Source organism: Bos grunniens, chromosome 1 (assembly GCF_055505025.1).
Source record: "Bos grunniens cultivar Pamir isolate PY7600 chromosome 1, Bosgru_T2T1.0, whole genome shotgun sequence".
Lineage (NCBI taxonomy): Eukaryota > Metazoa > Chordata > Mammalia > Artiodactyla > Bovidae > Bos > Bos grunniens.
The window spans coordinates 140,571,563-140,587,716 of NC_141165.1; positions in this window are offsets into that span (position 1 = coordinate 140,571,563).

Sequence of the window (16,154 nt, forward strand, 5' to 3'; positions counted from 1 at the left end):
TCAAATCCCAGAGTTTACCCAAACTCAAATCCATTGAGTCGGTGATGCCATCTAACCATCTCATCCTCTGCTGTCTCCTTCTCCTCCTGCCTTCAATCTTTCCGAACACCAGGGTCTTTTCAAATGAGTCAGCTCTTCGCATCAGGTGGCCAAAATATTGAAGTTTCAACTTCAACATCAGCCCTTCCAATGAACCTCCAGGACTGGTTTCCTTTAGGATGGACTAGTTGGAGCTCCTTGCAGTCCAAGGGACTCTCAAGAGTCTTCTCCAACATCACAGTTCAAAAGCATCAATTCTTTGGCATTCAGCTTTCTTTATAGTCCAACTCTCACATCCATATATGACTACTGGAAAAACCATAGCCTTGACTAGATAGACTTTTGTTGACAAAGTAATGTCTCTGCTTTTTAATATGCTGTCTAGGTTGGTCATAACTTTCCTTCCAAGGAGTAAGTATCTTTTAATTTCATGGCTGCAGTCACCATCTACAGTGATTTTAGAGCCCCCCCCCCCCCAAATAAAGCCAGCCACTGTTTCCACTGTTTTCCCATCTATTGGCCATGAAGTGATAGGACCAGATACCACAATCTTAGTTTTCTGAATGTTGAGTTTTTAGCCAACTTTTTCACTCTCCTCTTTCACTTTCATCAAGAGGCTCTTTAGTTCTTCTTCCCTTTCTGCCATAAGGGTGGTGTTATCTGCATATCTGAGATTATTGATATTTCTCCCAGAAACCTTGAATCCAGCTTGTTTTTCATCCAGCCCAGAGTTTCTCATGATGTACTCTGCATAGAAGTTAAATAAGCAGGGTGACTATATACAGCCTTGAAGTACTCCTTTTCCTATTTGGAATCAGTCTGTTGTCCCATGTCCAGTTCTAACTGTTGCTTCCTGACCTGCATACAGATTTCTCAAGAGGCAGGTCAGGTGGTCTGTAATTCCCATCTCTTTCAGAGTGTTCCACAGTATATCACTGGGGCTTAAATGCTTAAAAGTCCAGAGTTTTATTTAACATTTTTAGTGTGTTAATTCATAAGATCCAAAATTGTTACATGTTATTCATATAACAATTCTAATGCCTCCCTGAACTACAAAACTAATTGATTTCAGTGTGGCGATGCAGTCAGAAGACAATTGTTTTCAACATAGTTAAAAGAAATTTGAACTGAATAAAGGCAAAATAGGTTTCAGATTTTAAATGCATCATATTTACTAACCTAAAACTTGAGTTTACATTCTTTGGAGAGAATAGGTGACTTTTCATTCGTCTTTTTCTCTTAGTTGGATGACAATAGGTAACAGAAATAGACATTGAAATTGGAGAGATATATTTTGTGAATTACAGAACAGTGTTTGAAAGGAAACCAAATTATGAAAGTCTCACCAACAAAAAATTAAATTTGCTTATCACATTGGAAGGGTAAAGCTGTAATAAAATTTAGTCAGGATACTGTGAGAAGGAGGATTTATGTAAATTATTTTGCTAGCTTTTGGTGGTAAATATGTTTTCACATATTTATTAAAAAGCAGGTTATATTTATACAGATTTTGAAAAGCAGGTACAAGTAGGTTAAGTCAATTCCAAAAATGCCAAAGACTGAAAGAAATAAATGGGAATCTCACCCAGTTCTTCATGATTCCAGTGACACTGATGCTTGTGTTACATGTTTGCTATGTCATGTCAAGAAGGAATGAAAGAAACTCTGGAGACATGATCAATGAAGGTCAGAATTCTCTTTATTTTCCTTTTGCCTTTTTCTCACTCTTTTTCTTCTTATTTGGTTGAAATATATCTTAATATAATATCCTGAAATTGAAGTCTACATCTGATATATTTTGGTATGTGCATAGGTGGCCCTATTGGTAAAGAACTGGCCTGCCAATGCAGGAGACATAAGAGATGCGGGTTCAATCCCTGGGTCAGGAAGATCCTCTGGAGAAGGGAATGGCAATCCACTCCAGTTTTCTGGCCTGAAGAATCCTATGGACAGAGGAGCCTGACAGAATATAATCTGTGGAGTCGCAAAAAGTCAGACATGACTGAAGCAACTTACATGTATGCACCCATATCCGGTGCACGCAATGAAGACAGGGAGAATATTCCATATCTGGCAACCAAAAAAGATTATTTATGCCCCTTTTTGATTACTCCTTTTGCTTCTTTTACCACCTCCCTCCCAAACCCTAGGCAAACTATGATCTACTTTCTGCCACTATGTTAGTTTGTATTTTCTAAAATTTTATAGAAATGGAGTTATACAGTAGGTATCTTTTTTTTCTGACCTTTTTCACTCAACCTAGTTATTTTGAGATTTACTCATGTATTTGCATGTATAAGTCGTTTTTCCCTTTGCATTGCCAGGTAGTATTTGATTATATGAATATACCACAGTTTGTTTATTCATTGACTTATTGACATTTGAGTTTTCCTGCTTTCTGGCTATTACAAATATAGCTGTCCAAAGTATAGTTGTCCAATCTTCATGTGAACACATACTTTCACATATATGAGTGCAATGGCTGGATCGTATGATAGGTGAATGTTTAATTTTAGTTCTAATCTTTGTTTTTTTAAGGAAATGTCCAACTCTTTAAGTAGTAGTGGTACTCCCACAAGTGGTATATGAGAGTTCCAATCCCATCACATCTTCACTTCTACCTAGTATGGTCAGGTTTTGTTTTTCTTTTTTGGTCAAAAATCAATTTGCATAATATTTGTGATTCTATTTCTGCACTTTCTTGTCTGTTTCATTTATCTATTTGACTACCTTTCCACTACTACTATGCTGTCTTGGCTACTGTATTTTGTAATAAGTATTGAAATCAAGTATGTAAGCACTAGAACTTTGTTCTTTTTAAGATTACTTTTCTTACATAATAGTCCTTGCATGCATGCTCAGTCACTCAGTCATGTCCAACTCTTTGCAACGTCATGAACTGTAGCCTGCCAGGCTCTTCTTTCCATGGGGATCTCCAGGAAAGAATGCTGGAGTTGGTTGACAATTCTTTCTCCAAATATCCTTTGCATTTCTGTATAAATTTTAGAAAAACATCCTGCTGCAAAAAGAAGAAAAAAAAAAAAAACCTTTTGTTATTTTGATTGGGACTGAATTCAACCTACAAATAAATTTGGGAAGAATTGACATGTTAACAGCATTGAAACATCTAATTCACAGTAACACAGTGTATTACTCTACTTATGTAGGTTTACTTAATTACTTTCAGAAATAGCTTGTCATATACAGATATTGCATATTTTATGTGAAATTTATCACAAAGTCAAATTTTGTGTTATTTTAAAAAAAACCATTTTTTAACTTTTTTATTAAAGGATAATTACTTTACAGAATTTTACTCTTCTGTCTAACCTCAACATGATTCAGCCATAGGTATACATATAACCCCTCCCTTTTGAAACTCCCTCCCATCTCACTACCCATTCAACCCCTCTAGGTTGATACATAGGAACTATTTAAGCTTCCCGAGCCATACAGCAAATTCCTGTTGGCTATCTATTTTACATATGGTTATGTAAGCTTCCATGTTACTCTTTCCATACATCTCACTTTCTCTTCCCCTCTTTCCATGTTCATAAGACTATCTCTATGTTTGTTTCTACATTGTTGCCCTGTGTATAAATTCTTCAGTACCACATTTTCTAGATTCCATATATATATATGCATTAGAATATGATATTTATCTTTCTCTTTCTGACTTACTTCACTCTGTGTAATAGGTTCTAGGTTCATCCACCTCATTACAACAGACTCAGATGTGTTCCTTTTTATGGCTAAGTAATATTCCATTGTACATATGTATCACTACTGTTTATCCACTCATCTGTCAAGGGACATCTAGGTTGCTTCCATGTTCTAGCTACTGTAAATGGTGCTGCAGTGAACAACAGGATTGGAAGTGGTCAAACAGGAGATGACAAGAGTGAACATCAACAGTCTAGGAATCAGCGAACTAAGATGGACTGGAAGGGGTGAATTTAATTCAGATGACCATTTTATCTACTACTGTGGGCAGGAATCCCTTAGAAGAAATGGAGTAGCCATTATAGTCAACAAAAGAGTCCAAAATGCAGTACTTGGCTGCAATCTCAAAAACAACAGAATGATCTCTGTTCGTTTCCAAGGCAAACCATTCAATATCACAGTAATCCATGTCTATGCCCTGACCAGTAACACTAAGGAAGCTGAAGTTGAACAGTTCTATGAAGACCTACAAAACCTTCTAGAACTAACACGCGAAAAAAAATGTCCTTTGCATTATAGGGGGCTGAAAAGCAAAAGTAGGAAGTCAAGAAATACCTGGGGCAACAGGTAAGTTTGGCCTTAGAATACAGAACGAAGCAGGACAAGGACTAATAGAGTTCTGCCAAGAGAACGCACTGGTCATAGTAAACACCCACTTCAACAACACAGGAGAAGACCCTACACATAGACATCGCTAGATTGTCAACACTGAAATCAGACTGATTATATCCTTTGCAGCCAAAGATGGAGAAGCTCTAAACATTCAGCAAAATCAAGACTGGGAGCTGACTGTGGCTCAGACCATGAACTACTTAATGCCAAATTCAGACTTAAATTGAAGAAATTAGGGAAAACCACTAGACCATTCAGGTATGACCTAAATCAAATCCCTTATTACTATACAGTGGAAATGAGAAATAAATGTAAGAGACTAGATCTGATAGACAGAGTGCCTGATGAATTATGGATGGAGGTTCGTGACATATTCTACAGGAGACAGGAATCAAGACCATCCCCACGAAAAAGAAATGCAAAAAAGCAAAATGGCTGTCTGAGGAGGCTTTACAAATAGCTGTGAAAAGAAGGGGAGTGAAAAGAAAAGGAGAAAATGAAAGACATACCCATCTGAGTGCAGAGTTCCAAAGAATAGTAAGGAGAGATAAGAAAGACTTCCTCAGCGATCAATACAAAGAAATAGAAAAATCAACAGAATGGGAAAGACTGGAGATCTCTTCAAGAAAATTAGAGATGCCAAGGGAATACTTCATGCAAAGATGGGCTCAATAAAGGACAGAAATGGTAGGGAATTAACAGAAGCAGAAGATACTAAGAAGAGGTGGCAAGAATATACAGAACAACTGTATAAAAAATTTCTTCATGACCCAGATAATCATGATAGTGTGATCACTCAACTAGAGCCTGGAATGTGAAGTCAAGTGGGCCTTAGAAAGCATCACGAACAAAGCTAGTGGAGGGGATAGAATTCCAGTTGAGCTATTTCAAATCCTGAAAGATGATGCTGTGAAAGTGCTGCACTCAATATGCCAGCAAATTTGGAAAACTCAGCAGTGGCCACAGGACTGGAAAAGTCAGTTTTCATTCCAATCCCTAAGAAAGGCAAAGCCAAAGCATGCTCAAATTACTGAACAATTGCACTCATCTCACACGCTGGTAAAGTAATGCTTAAAATTCTCCAAGCCAGGCTTCAGCAATACGTGAACCATGAAATTCCAGATGTTCAAGCTGATTTTAGAAAAGGCAGAGGAACCAGAGATCAAATTGCTAGCATCTACTGGATCATTGGAAAAACAAGAGAGTTCCAGAAAAACATCTATTTCTGTTTTATTGACTATGCCAAAGCCATTGACTCTGTGGACCACAATTAACTGTGGAACATTCTGAAAGAGATGGGAATTACAGACCACCTGACCTGCCTCTTGAGAAATTTGTATGCAGGTCAGAAAGCAACAGTTAGAACTGGACATGGAACAACAGACTGGTTCCAAATAGGAAAAGGAGTATCTCAAGGCTGTATATTGTCTCCCTGCTTATTTAACTTCTATGCAGAGTACATCATTAGAAACGCTGGGCTAGAGGAAACACCAGCAGGAATCCAGATTGCCAGGAGAAATATCAATAACCTCAGATATGCAGATGACATCACCCTTATTGCAGAAAGGGAAGAAGAACTAAAGAGCTTCTTGATGAAAGTGAAAGAGGAGAGTGAAAAAGTTGGCTAAAAACTCAACATTCAGAAAACTAAGATTGTGGCATCAGATCCTATCAATTCATGGCAAATAGATGGGAAAACAGTGGAAACAGTGGCTGGCTTTTTTTTAGGGGCTCTAAAATCACTGCAGATGTTGATTGCAGCCATGAAATTAAAAGATGCTTACTCGTTGGAAGGAAAGTTATGACCAACATAGACAGCATATTTAAAAAGCAGAGACATTACTTTGCCAACAAAGGTCCGTCTAGTCAAGGCTATGGTTTTTCCAGTAGTCATGTATGGATGTGAGAGTTGAACTGTGAAGAAAGCTCAGCACTGAAGAATTGATGCTTTTGGACTGTGATGTTGGAGAAGACTCTTGAGAGTTCCTGGACTGCAAGGAGATCCAACCAGTCCATCCTAAAGGAGATTAATCCTAGGTGTTCATTGGAAGGACTGATATGAAGCTGAAACTCCAATACTTTTGCTGTCTCATGTGAAGAGCTGTCTCATTTGAAAAGACCCTGATGCTGGGAAAGATAGCTCGCATACTGAGAAGGGCACGACAGGGAATGAGATGGTTGGATGGCCATCATTGACTCAATGGACATGATTTTGGGTGGACTCCAGGAGTTGATGATGGACAGGGAGGCCTGGTGTGCTGCAGTCCATGGGGTCGCAAAGAGCCGGACATGGCTGAGTGACTAAACTGAACTGTACTGAACTGAAGTTAAATGAGGCCATCTGCACAGAGTGCTACTGGTGGTTGGGTGATACCGGGTCTTATATTCAATTTTTTCCTTTGTGTGAGTTCTCACTATTTGATACTCCCTAGGATTAGTTCTCTGGTAGTCTAGTTCTTGGAGTTAGTGCTCCCACTCCAAAGGCTTGGGGCATGGTCTCTGGTCAGGAATGAAGATTCCACAACCGATTTGTTATGGCATCAGATCAGAGATCAGATCAGTCGCTCAGTCGTGTCCGACTCTTTGTGACCCCATGAATCACAGCACGCCAGGCCTCCCTGTCCATCACCAACATAAAGTGTGATTAAAACAAATACCCAGAAATGAGAAACCACAGATGAACCCCAGACAAATGGCATTTACAAAATCAGGCAAATAATAAATAAAATAATGTACACATATACATATACACCTATAAGCAAAGTTCAACAAATTAAAGTACAGTAGAATTATTACCTGGCAAACAAAGGAAATCAAAAATTACATTTACCAGTTAAGAAAAAAAACTAAAGCACAAACTGGATAACAAAACTGAAGCAAGGTGCCAAGTCAGGAATAAAGCAATGAAAACAAAACTAACAAATATATTTAGAGGAAAGAAAAGAAAGAAATAATAGATATGCAAAGTTAAATAGAGGTAGATAAATAAGATTTATATACATTAAAGATTAACTGCAAGGGGAAAAGAACAGTAGGAAAAGCAAACAAATGAATAAATGTAGAAAAAAATAATAATAGATTTAGATAATTTAAAATTAATATTTAAGAAAAAGGAGAAAAGGAAGAAAAAAAGAACTCCTCAGAACTACAAAAGCCAAATGTAGAGGCAGAGGTTTATAACAATAAAAAATGTGACTGAGAAAAAAATAAAAAGTTCAAAACCTTAATTAGATTTCATAGTGCCAATAAAGTTGACAATTACAAGGCGGATGGGGGAGGAAAAAAATCCAAAAGAATCTACAGAACAAGTCAAAGCATAAGTATAATAAATGTTTTTCTTGACTGACTGCTGTTAGGGTCCTTTCCCTCGCCTAACATCACTGTCCACCTCATCTCCCTAGGATGCCCTTCCACATTGTGCTGATCTCTGGACCTGCTGTGGGGGCAGTTCAGATTCTAATCTGGTCCCACTCCTATGTGTTCTTGCCTCCAATGTCCACAGCTAGCAGAACTAGTACATTTTCTTTTGTGGGAGCTCTCAATGTCCTTTTACATATTCCATAGACACAGAGTCTGCCTAGTTGATTGTGTGGATTTAATCTACAGCTTTTACAGCTGGTGGGAAGGTTTTGTGTCTTCTTCTTTAACCACACTGCCCTGGATTTCAATTGTGGTTTTATTTCCACCTCTGCATGGGGATTGTCCCCTGAGGATTGCTCCTGAGGCTGCCCTAGAGGACTTGGTTTTGTGCCTGTGTGGGCCAGATGTGGAGGTGGTGCAGCTGCATGGGTTGCAGGGGTTTTGGCAGCACCAGGTACTGAGGCGAGTTGGTAGCTAGGGAGGCAGGATACATAGTGCTCTAGAAGGGTATGACAACCAGTATTTGCCAATATGCTCCAGTATTCTTGCTTGGAGAACCCCCATAACAGAGACGCCTGGCAGGCCACAGTCCACAGAGTCGCAAAGACTTGGACACGGTTGAATAGACCATGTGTGCATAGATGCGAGACATTTTTTTTTTTTTTTTGCCTGTGACAGCTCTGCGCCAGTGAGTTGAGTGTGAAGGTGGTGCAGCTTCTTGGCTTGTGGGGACCATGGCAGGGCCAAGTGTGCAGGGACACGAACTGTCTCTGCTAAAGGAGTTATGGCCCTTTCAGAGTCCTCTTTTGAGCCTCCTGTAGCCAGCAGTCAGAAGGCCTCTTTTTCCAATCTTTCTCTGTAGCTCTGCCCATTCAGGCACTTAGAGGGCTCCCTTTCCTAGGGTCCTTCTCTATTGTTCAGCGTGTCAGGCACATAGAGGGACCCCCTGGCTGAGGTCCTACTCTGTAGACTGGTGTGTCAGGCACTTAAGGGGCACCATGGTTGGGGTCCTACTATGTAGTTAGTTCAGTCAGGCATTTGATGGGCCAGTCTCTCTATTGTTCAGTTGCCCATACTGGCATGTGGGGAGAGAGAGGCTATGGTTATGGCTCTACCCACTATGCCTGACTCTGCAGTATCGCCTTGCTTCCATGGCTGCCTGGCTTTCTGCCACAGGCATTTCCCACCACAATCTCTTCCCTCACATCCCCTCAATCTGTCTCTCCACAGTCAACAGCGACCCTCGCCCTGGGATTGCTACACAATCCCTAAACTCCAGCTCCCAGATGGTATGCCTTCCAGGGAACCTGTGTCTCTGTCCGAGATATGTATGGCTGGGGCAAGGACTGTCTGATTCTCATTCCATTTAGGCTGCCAAAGATCAGCTGTTTCACTCTCAACCTTAAATATTTCTCCTCTGACTCAGACAATTGCCTTGACGTGGGGATCAGATCTCTGCTTCAGTTCCCCCCACACACCAGGCAGGTCCAGTCCTACTAACACTCCTGTTTTTCCCCCTCGTTCCTTTATCCTACCAAGTTTTGCATGGTTCTATATATTTTTTTCTGCTAGTCAGGTGCTCCTGTCCACTCTCAGTTGGTGTTCTGCATGCACTTCTGTGTCTGAGGGTGTATTCCTAATGTATCTGTGGAGAGAGATGTACTCCACCTACTCCTCTGCCATCTTGTTCTTCAAAATAACTACTTATTTTTAAAATTTCAATTTTCAATTGTTTTTAGATATAATTAAAAATACAACCATTTTTTTTATTTTGACCATATATTTTCAAGCATGTTAACTCAGTTTTCTAGCCCAATATTCATTTCTACATACTTTAGAATTTTCTATTAAAACAACTGTATTAAAATGACAGTTTTCCTTCTTTCAAGCATGTTAACTCAGTTTTCTAGCCCAATATTCATTTCTACATACTTTAGAATTTTCTATTAAAACAACTGTATTAAAATGACAGTTTTCCTTCTTTCAAATTCTGATGTATTTTTCCCTTTATCTTTTCTTATTTACACTGATTACAACTTGATCTTAGCTGCAATATGTTTAGTTTTTTACCATTAGATATGCTGTTGGGCTTCTCTGCTGGCTCAGATGGTAGAGTGTCTGCCCACGATGCAGGAGACCCAGGTTTGATCCCTCAGTAGGGAAGAGCCCTTGGAGAAGGAAATGACAACCCACTTCGGTACTGTTGCCTGGAAAACTCCATGGACAGAGGAGCCTGGTAGGCTACAGTCCATGGAGTCATAAACAGTCAGACACAACTGAGCAACTTCACTTTCTTTCTTTCTTTCACTTTAGATGCAGACTTTCTGTTTCTGTATTATGAAAATTCAGATGAATCCAATTAGTAATGAATATGTTTCATGGTGGGATGACAGTTTACAGTAGGAGATGTTTCCCAAGTGAAGCACACTTTCCTCCTTATAAGCAAAGAGAATTTCAAAAGTCCATAGCTATGACTAGAAAACAAAGTGCACAAAATTATTCTCCTGTTCCTGTGATCCTTCAAAATGAAGTTTTTAAACTTTTCAGTCTCTGAGCCTGAGGGTCAGAGATGATATATGTCTATGAGAAAGAGAGTCCCACTGATAGTTGAAATATTTTCAGTTATTGCTCAAAAAAGTCAGGAGTACACATCTGGAGTGAACAGTTATGGCTTCAATAACCAGAAAGTATTACACTCTCATGTATGATAAAACTGATAGCTAATAAGGACCTGCTACAGCACAGGGATCTCTACTCAATACTCTGTAGTGGAGAAAACATTGTTTTCTCTGTAGAAGAAAACAATCTAAAAAAGGGTATATATATATGTATTTGTATAACAGATTATCTTTGCTGTACACTTGAAATTAACACAACATTCTAAATCAATTATTGTTCAGTCGCTCAGTCTTGTCTGACTTTGTGACCCCATGGACTGCAGTACCCCAGGCTTCCCTGTCCTTCACCATCTCCTGGAGCTTGCTCAAACTCATGGCCATTGAGTCAGTGATGCCATCCAAACATCTCGTCTTCTGTCATCTTCTTTTCCTTCTGCCTTCAATATTTCCCAGAATCAGGGTATTTTCTAATGAGTCAGCTCTTCGTATCAGTTGGCCAAAGTACTGGAGCTTCAGCATCAGTCCTACCAGTGAATATTCAGGACTGATTTCCTTTAGGATTGACTGTTTGGATCTTCTTTCAGTACAAGGAACTCTCAAGAGTCTTCTCCAACATCACAGTTCAAAAGCATCAATTCTTTGGTGCTCAGCCTTCTTTATGGTCCAACTCTCACATCCATACATGACTACTGGAAAAACCAGAGCTTTGCCTATATGGATCTTTTCAGCAAAGTAATGTCTCCGCTTTTATATGCTCCAATATATTTTTTTTTATTAAGAAAAATGCATAGGAGAGCAAAGCATATAGTGTTTAAGCAGATACAAGGAGACCACTGAGGCAAGATTGTTGTCCTTGTTTAGTCACTCAGTCTTGTCTGACCCCTTATGATCCCATGGACTGCAGCCTGCCAGGCTCCTCTGTCCATGGGATTTCCTAGGAAAGAATACTTGAGTGGATTGCCATTTCCTTCTCCAGGGGATCTTCCTGACCCAGGGATCAAACCATGGCTTCTGCTTGGCAGGCAGATTCTTTAACACTTAGTCACCTGGGAATCCCAGACCACTTTAATGCACTGCTTCCCACAGCCACAGACCATGGTTGTTGTTGTTGTTGTTTTTCCCAAAATATCTGTCAGGCATCACATCACTAAGGGGTACTCTCTACAAAGAGTGTTTTTGTTTTTTTTTTCTTGGACTTTTTAAAGATGGATGTCAGCATACCTTTTTATAAGTAAAAGAGCATAAGCTTACAAAAAAGATTTAAAAATCTAATGTACTGAGTATGAGAAAACATTTTAATTTTTTGCCCTCAGAGTTTAAATCAAGATAACTTATATTGAAAATAGAAAACTTTAGAATAGAAATTAAATGTTTAAGTGGGAAAAAAAAAGCAAACAAAACTTCCTTAATTTAGTAGGCCAAAAATAGAAATAAGAATAGTAGAATTAGATACAGCCACAATCTGCAGCCATTGAGAAGTTTAACCCTCCATGGACATAGAGTGTTTAACTTTGGGCTTTTATTTTTCAAAACTTGAACTTTTTTTATGGCCAGTGTTCATAAATCCCCTGATTATTCTTTACTTTTGTAGAATTAAGATTTACATTGTCACAGAGTAACAGGAAAAGTGAATCAAGGTAATGTAACTCTGAAAGATGGTGTGGGACAGGGAGGTCTGGCATGCTGCAGTCCATGGGGTTGCAAAGAGTCAGACATGACTTGGTGACTTAACAACAACTCAATGTGTTAGATGTCTAACTCCCTTTAGGGAAGCCCTGAGGTTAATCTGATTAATATCTGTATTTTGATAAATAGAGCTTCTCTGGTAGCTCAGATGGTAAAGAATCAGCCTGCAATGCAGGAGACCCGGCTTTGATCCTTGGGTCAAGAAGATCTCTTGAAGAGATTGGCAACCCACTCCAGTATTCTGGCCTGGAGAATTCCATGGACAGAGGAGCCTGGCAAGTTACAGTCCATGAGGTCACAGTCAGACATGACTGAGTGACTAATACTTTCAACTTAGATAAGTAAACTGAAGCACAAAGAATTTAAATCATCTGTCAAAACAATACACTTCATAAGTAAAAGAGATGAGACTCTAATTCACACATCAGAAACCAAGAGGTTGAGTACTTCTCAGCAACTTGCTATCCTTACCACCACCACCGTCATCGTATATTGCATGTATCTTTACTCCTTTCCTTTTCAATTTTATTTCATTTTATAGTCATGAAGAGGAAAGGGTGTGTGAAAAGGCATTGCATGGAAACAGCTTGTTTGCTCTTCCTCTGCTTATGTTATGCTTTCAAGTCTCCTTAGGCCTGAATGTTTGCCACACACAATTAAGCAGGTGATAGATGAACTCTTGGTTTTCCTGGGATATAAAATAAACTATACTGAGTCTGAAATGTCCTTGCAGGCAAGTTTGCATTTCTATCAGCCTCAATTTGGTTCTCATTGTTGAGCTATAAACATGTCACAATATTGTTTAACTGTCAATAAAGTGTATTTTTTTGACAAGTAAGCTAAATATAAAAATTCAGTATTACTGCATAATCATACTTTGTTCATGAGATGGTAAAATGTAGCAATTAATATATTTTAGTGATAAAAATTATATTAATAAAAGTAGGATGTATCTATATATAGATACATATATATGTATACATATGAACACAAACTTCAGTATATGCCAAAATCATGATTCTAGTACTTTTGGGTGCTTACTAAATGTTTGCTGACTGAATTTATACTTGTTTGATGGATGCCTATATTTTAAGATCTTAACTGTTTTTTTGGCAATAGTAACCCTTTAGATAATGGAAAGGATCTTTCAAAATAAATTGCATTCAAAGTATAATATGTACACATTTATCTTTAGAATTTCAGTAAAAAGCTAACAGGTCATAAAAAAGTAAATATCTATCTATCTATCTTTATTTATTCTCCTCATAATATTCTCTACTTCACATGCATATTTAACTAAAGTGTAAAATTTTCACTGTAATAGAGGCACAAATGTTCAGTTCACTCTTGTACAATGTGAGCTTGGAAGGAATGTTGGGTTGGGTTTAACTGTAAAAATGTGTTTTGTTTTTAAAAATTCACGACAAAATTGACCTAATGAGCAAATGACAAAAGCATTGAATAGTGGTTACATGGATATTTCATTAGTTTTGGTACTTTTCTATACTTTTTCAGATATTTATCATGTAAAACTCAGACAAGTTAATAAGATAAAGCAAGAGCTCAAGGTATGTGAGAAAATACTAGTATATTCACAAAATATATTTAAATATAAAAGCACATTCATTTATTATAAATGTGATTTTCAAACAGGTAGTGAAGAAACTTTTTAAAAACAAGAATTACTTCTTTGGAAGTCTGGTGCTAAAAATTAAATAGAATGTTTTGAATCCTTGTATGGGCATTGTGAGCATTTGTATAGCATTGTGTCAAAGTGTTAGAAAAAATGTCATCAGGATATGAATATTTATACTAGAAAAATAGCTTAAATGAGACACAATTTTTGAGATGGAAAAAAAAAATTCATAATCATTTAATCAACATACCCAGGATAACAGGACTAGAACTGAATAAAAGTTTACTTGTGAGAAATCCATAACTGGTAATTATGACAGGGAGAAGAGATGGAGCTGGAGTTTATTAAAATTTCTATGAGACTTATCCATGTTATATTCCTGCTACTAATTTAAAATTTTCACATATCTACATCACGCATAAAAAATCATTGTATGTGCTAAACCTGATTATTGGCTAGGATATTGGATAAGTGCTGCCAAGTTTACTAGAGATGGAGCCAGTAGTATAAATTGAGAAATGAAAAACACAAAGTCAATTAGAGAGAAAACTTGTCGTATGCAAAGCAAGAACAGGAAGTACAATGGTCTTAAAAAGGAAAAATATTTGATATATAAAATCGCAAGGACACTGGCACATCTGAATCATGTTAAGTGGAATGGGGAGGACTGCTATTGAGAGGAGATTAATGAGTTAGCCAGGAACCAAATTATGGTGGCCATAATATTAGGAGTATAAACATTTTCCAGTTTGTAATAGGGATGTTATTAAAAGACTTTAAACCAAAGGACAAAATATGAAGCATGCTTTCAGAGTTTATATTTCTGCAAACATGAAAGAATGGAGACAAACATAAGATGTTTGTAAGTACTCTTGATGAAAAATGATGACACTTTGGATCAAGATTGCGCTAACAGACATGAGAAAGTAGACAGACTGAAGGCATATTTAGGAACCAAAATATGTAAAAGGCAAGTGCATTCTTGATGTTAGGCTAAGAAATCTCTTTATTCATCAATCATGAAATTTTTGAATAAAACACTTATCTATTTATTCATTCATTCAGTTTACAAATATTTAATGATCACCCATCAATGTTGGACATTTTTCTACATCAGCAATAAAACATAAAAGTATTTTTTATTTTATTGTATTTTTAACATCACAACATGTTTATTAACATATAGTTAGCTTACAGTAGTATATTATTGTTGTTGCTCAGTCACTAAGTTGTGTCTGACTCTTTGGGACCCCAGGAACTGCAGCACTCCAGGCTTTCCTGTCCTTCATTATCTCTCAGAGTCTGCTCAAACTCATGTCTATTGAGTTGATGATGCCATCCAAGTTCCCATCCTCTGTCACCCCTTTCTCCTTCTGCCCTCAATTTTTCCCAGCATCAGGGTCTTTTCCAGTCAGTCAGCTCTTTGAATCAGGTGGCAAAAGTACTGGAACTTCAGTTTCAGCATGAGTCCTTCCAGTGAATATTCAGGGTTGATTTCCTTTAGAGTTGACTGGTTTGATCTCCTGGTGTCCAAGGGACTCTCAGAAGTCTCCTCTAGCACCATATCAATTGTACTTCAATAAAAATATTGTATTGTTAATATTTTGTCAGTAAATTTCTATTAAAATCTTGAGAGTTTTTTCTTATAAAATTATAATCTCATGGCTCATTTCATAATGTAATCTTAGAAGATCCTAAAACTCTGTAAAATGGGTATACTAGCACAGAATTTAACATATGTGACTATTTCTATGCATTACATACACAGACACATTTACTTCCTCCCATCTGAATTCCCAATAACATTATTGCTACCACCTGATCCAGAGAAGTTTATATCGAAACTGTGCATCTGTTGGACTTTTCTCATGTGTTAAACAGTTAAGTCATTAAATCCCAGGCACTATGGCTTTCACATATTTGAACCATATATTTTATCCATTACTACTTGTGCTAACTCTTAATAAATTTTAACAAATGAATTAAACAAAGGAATACTGACATTAACACATCATGCCATCATAGGACATCATGATAACCCTAGCATTTTCTGAATATGTCCTAGAAATAGAATTTCTCCCACTTGTATTAACAATCCTCAGTTCTTATATTTTGCCAATGGTCATCAGAGTAAACCACTCATTCTCATATACCCAAGCTGCAAATTTACTGTTATTCTTGGTATTGGTAGTCTTTTTTTTTTTTTTAATATGTTGAGCAAATAGATTGTAAATTGAAATCTTGTAGAAAATAGACTGTTTTGAGGTTGACATGTGTGATGTATGCAAAAATAAGTCAAAACATCATGTTGATTGGGAATGGGCATGATGTACCTTATTGATTGATGACAATATTCTAGATCTTAGTTGAGGAGGTAGTTACAGTAATGTAGGTAAAATATTTATAAAATTTGTCAAGCTAAACACAAAATTTGTGTACTTTGTTAACTTTATACCTCATTGAAAATGGAATAATGTGTG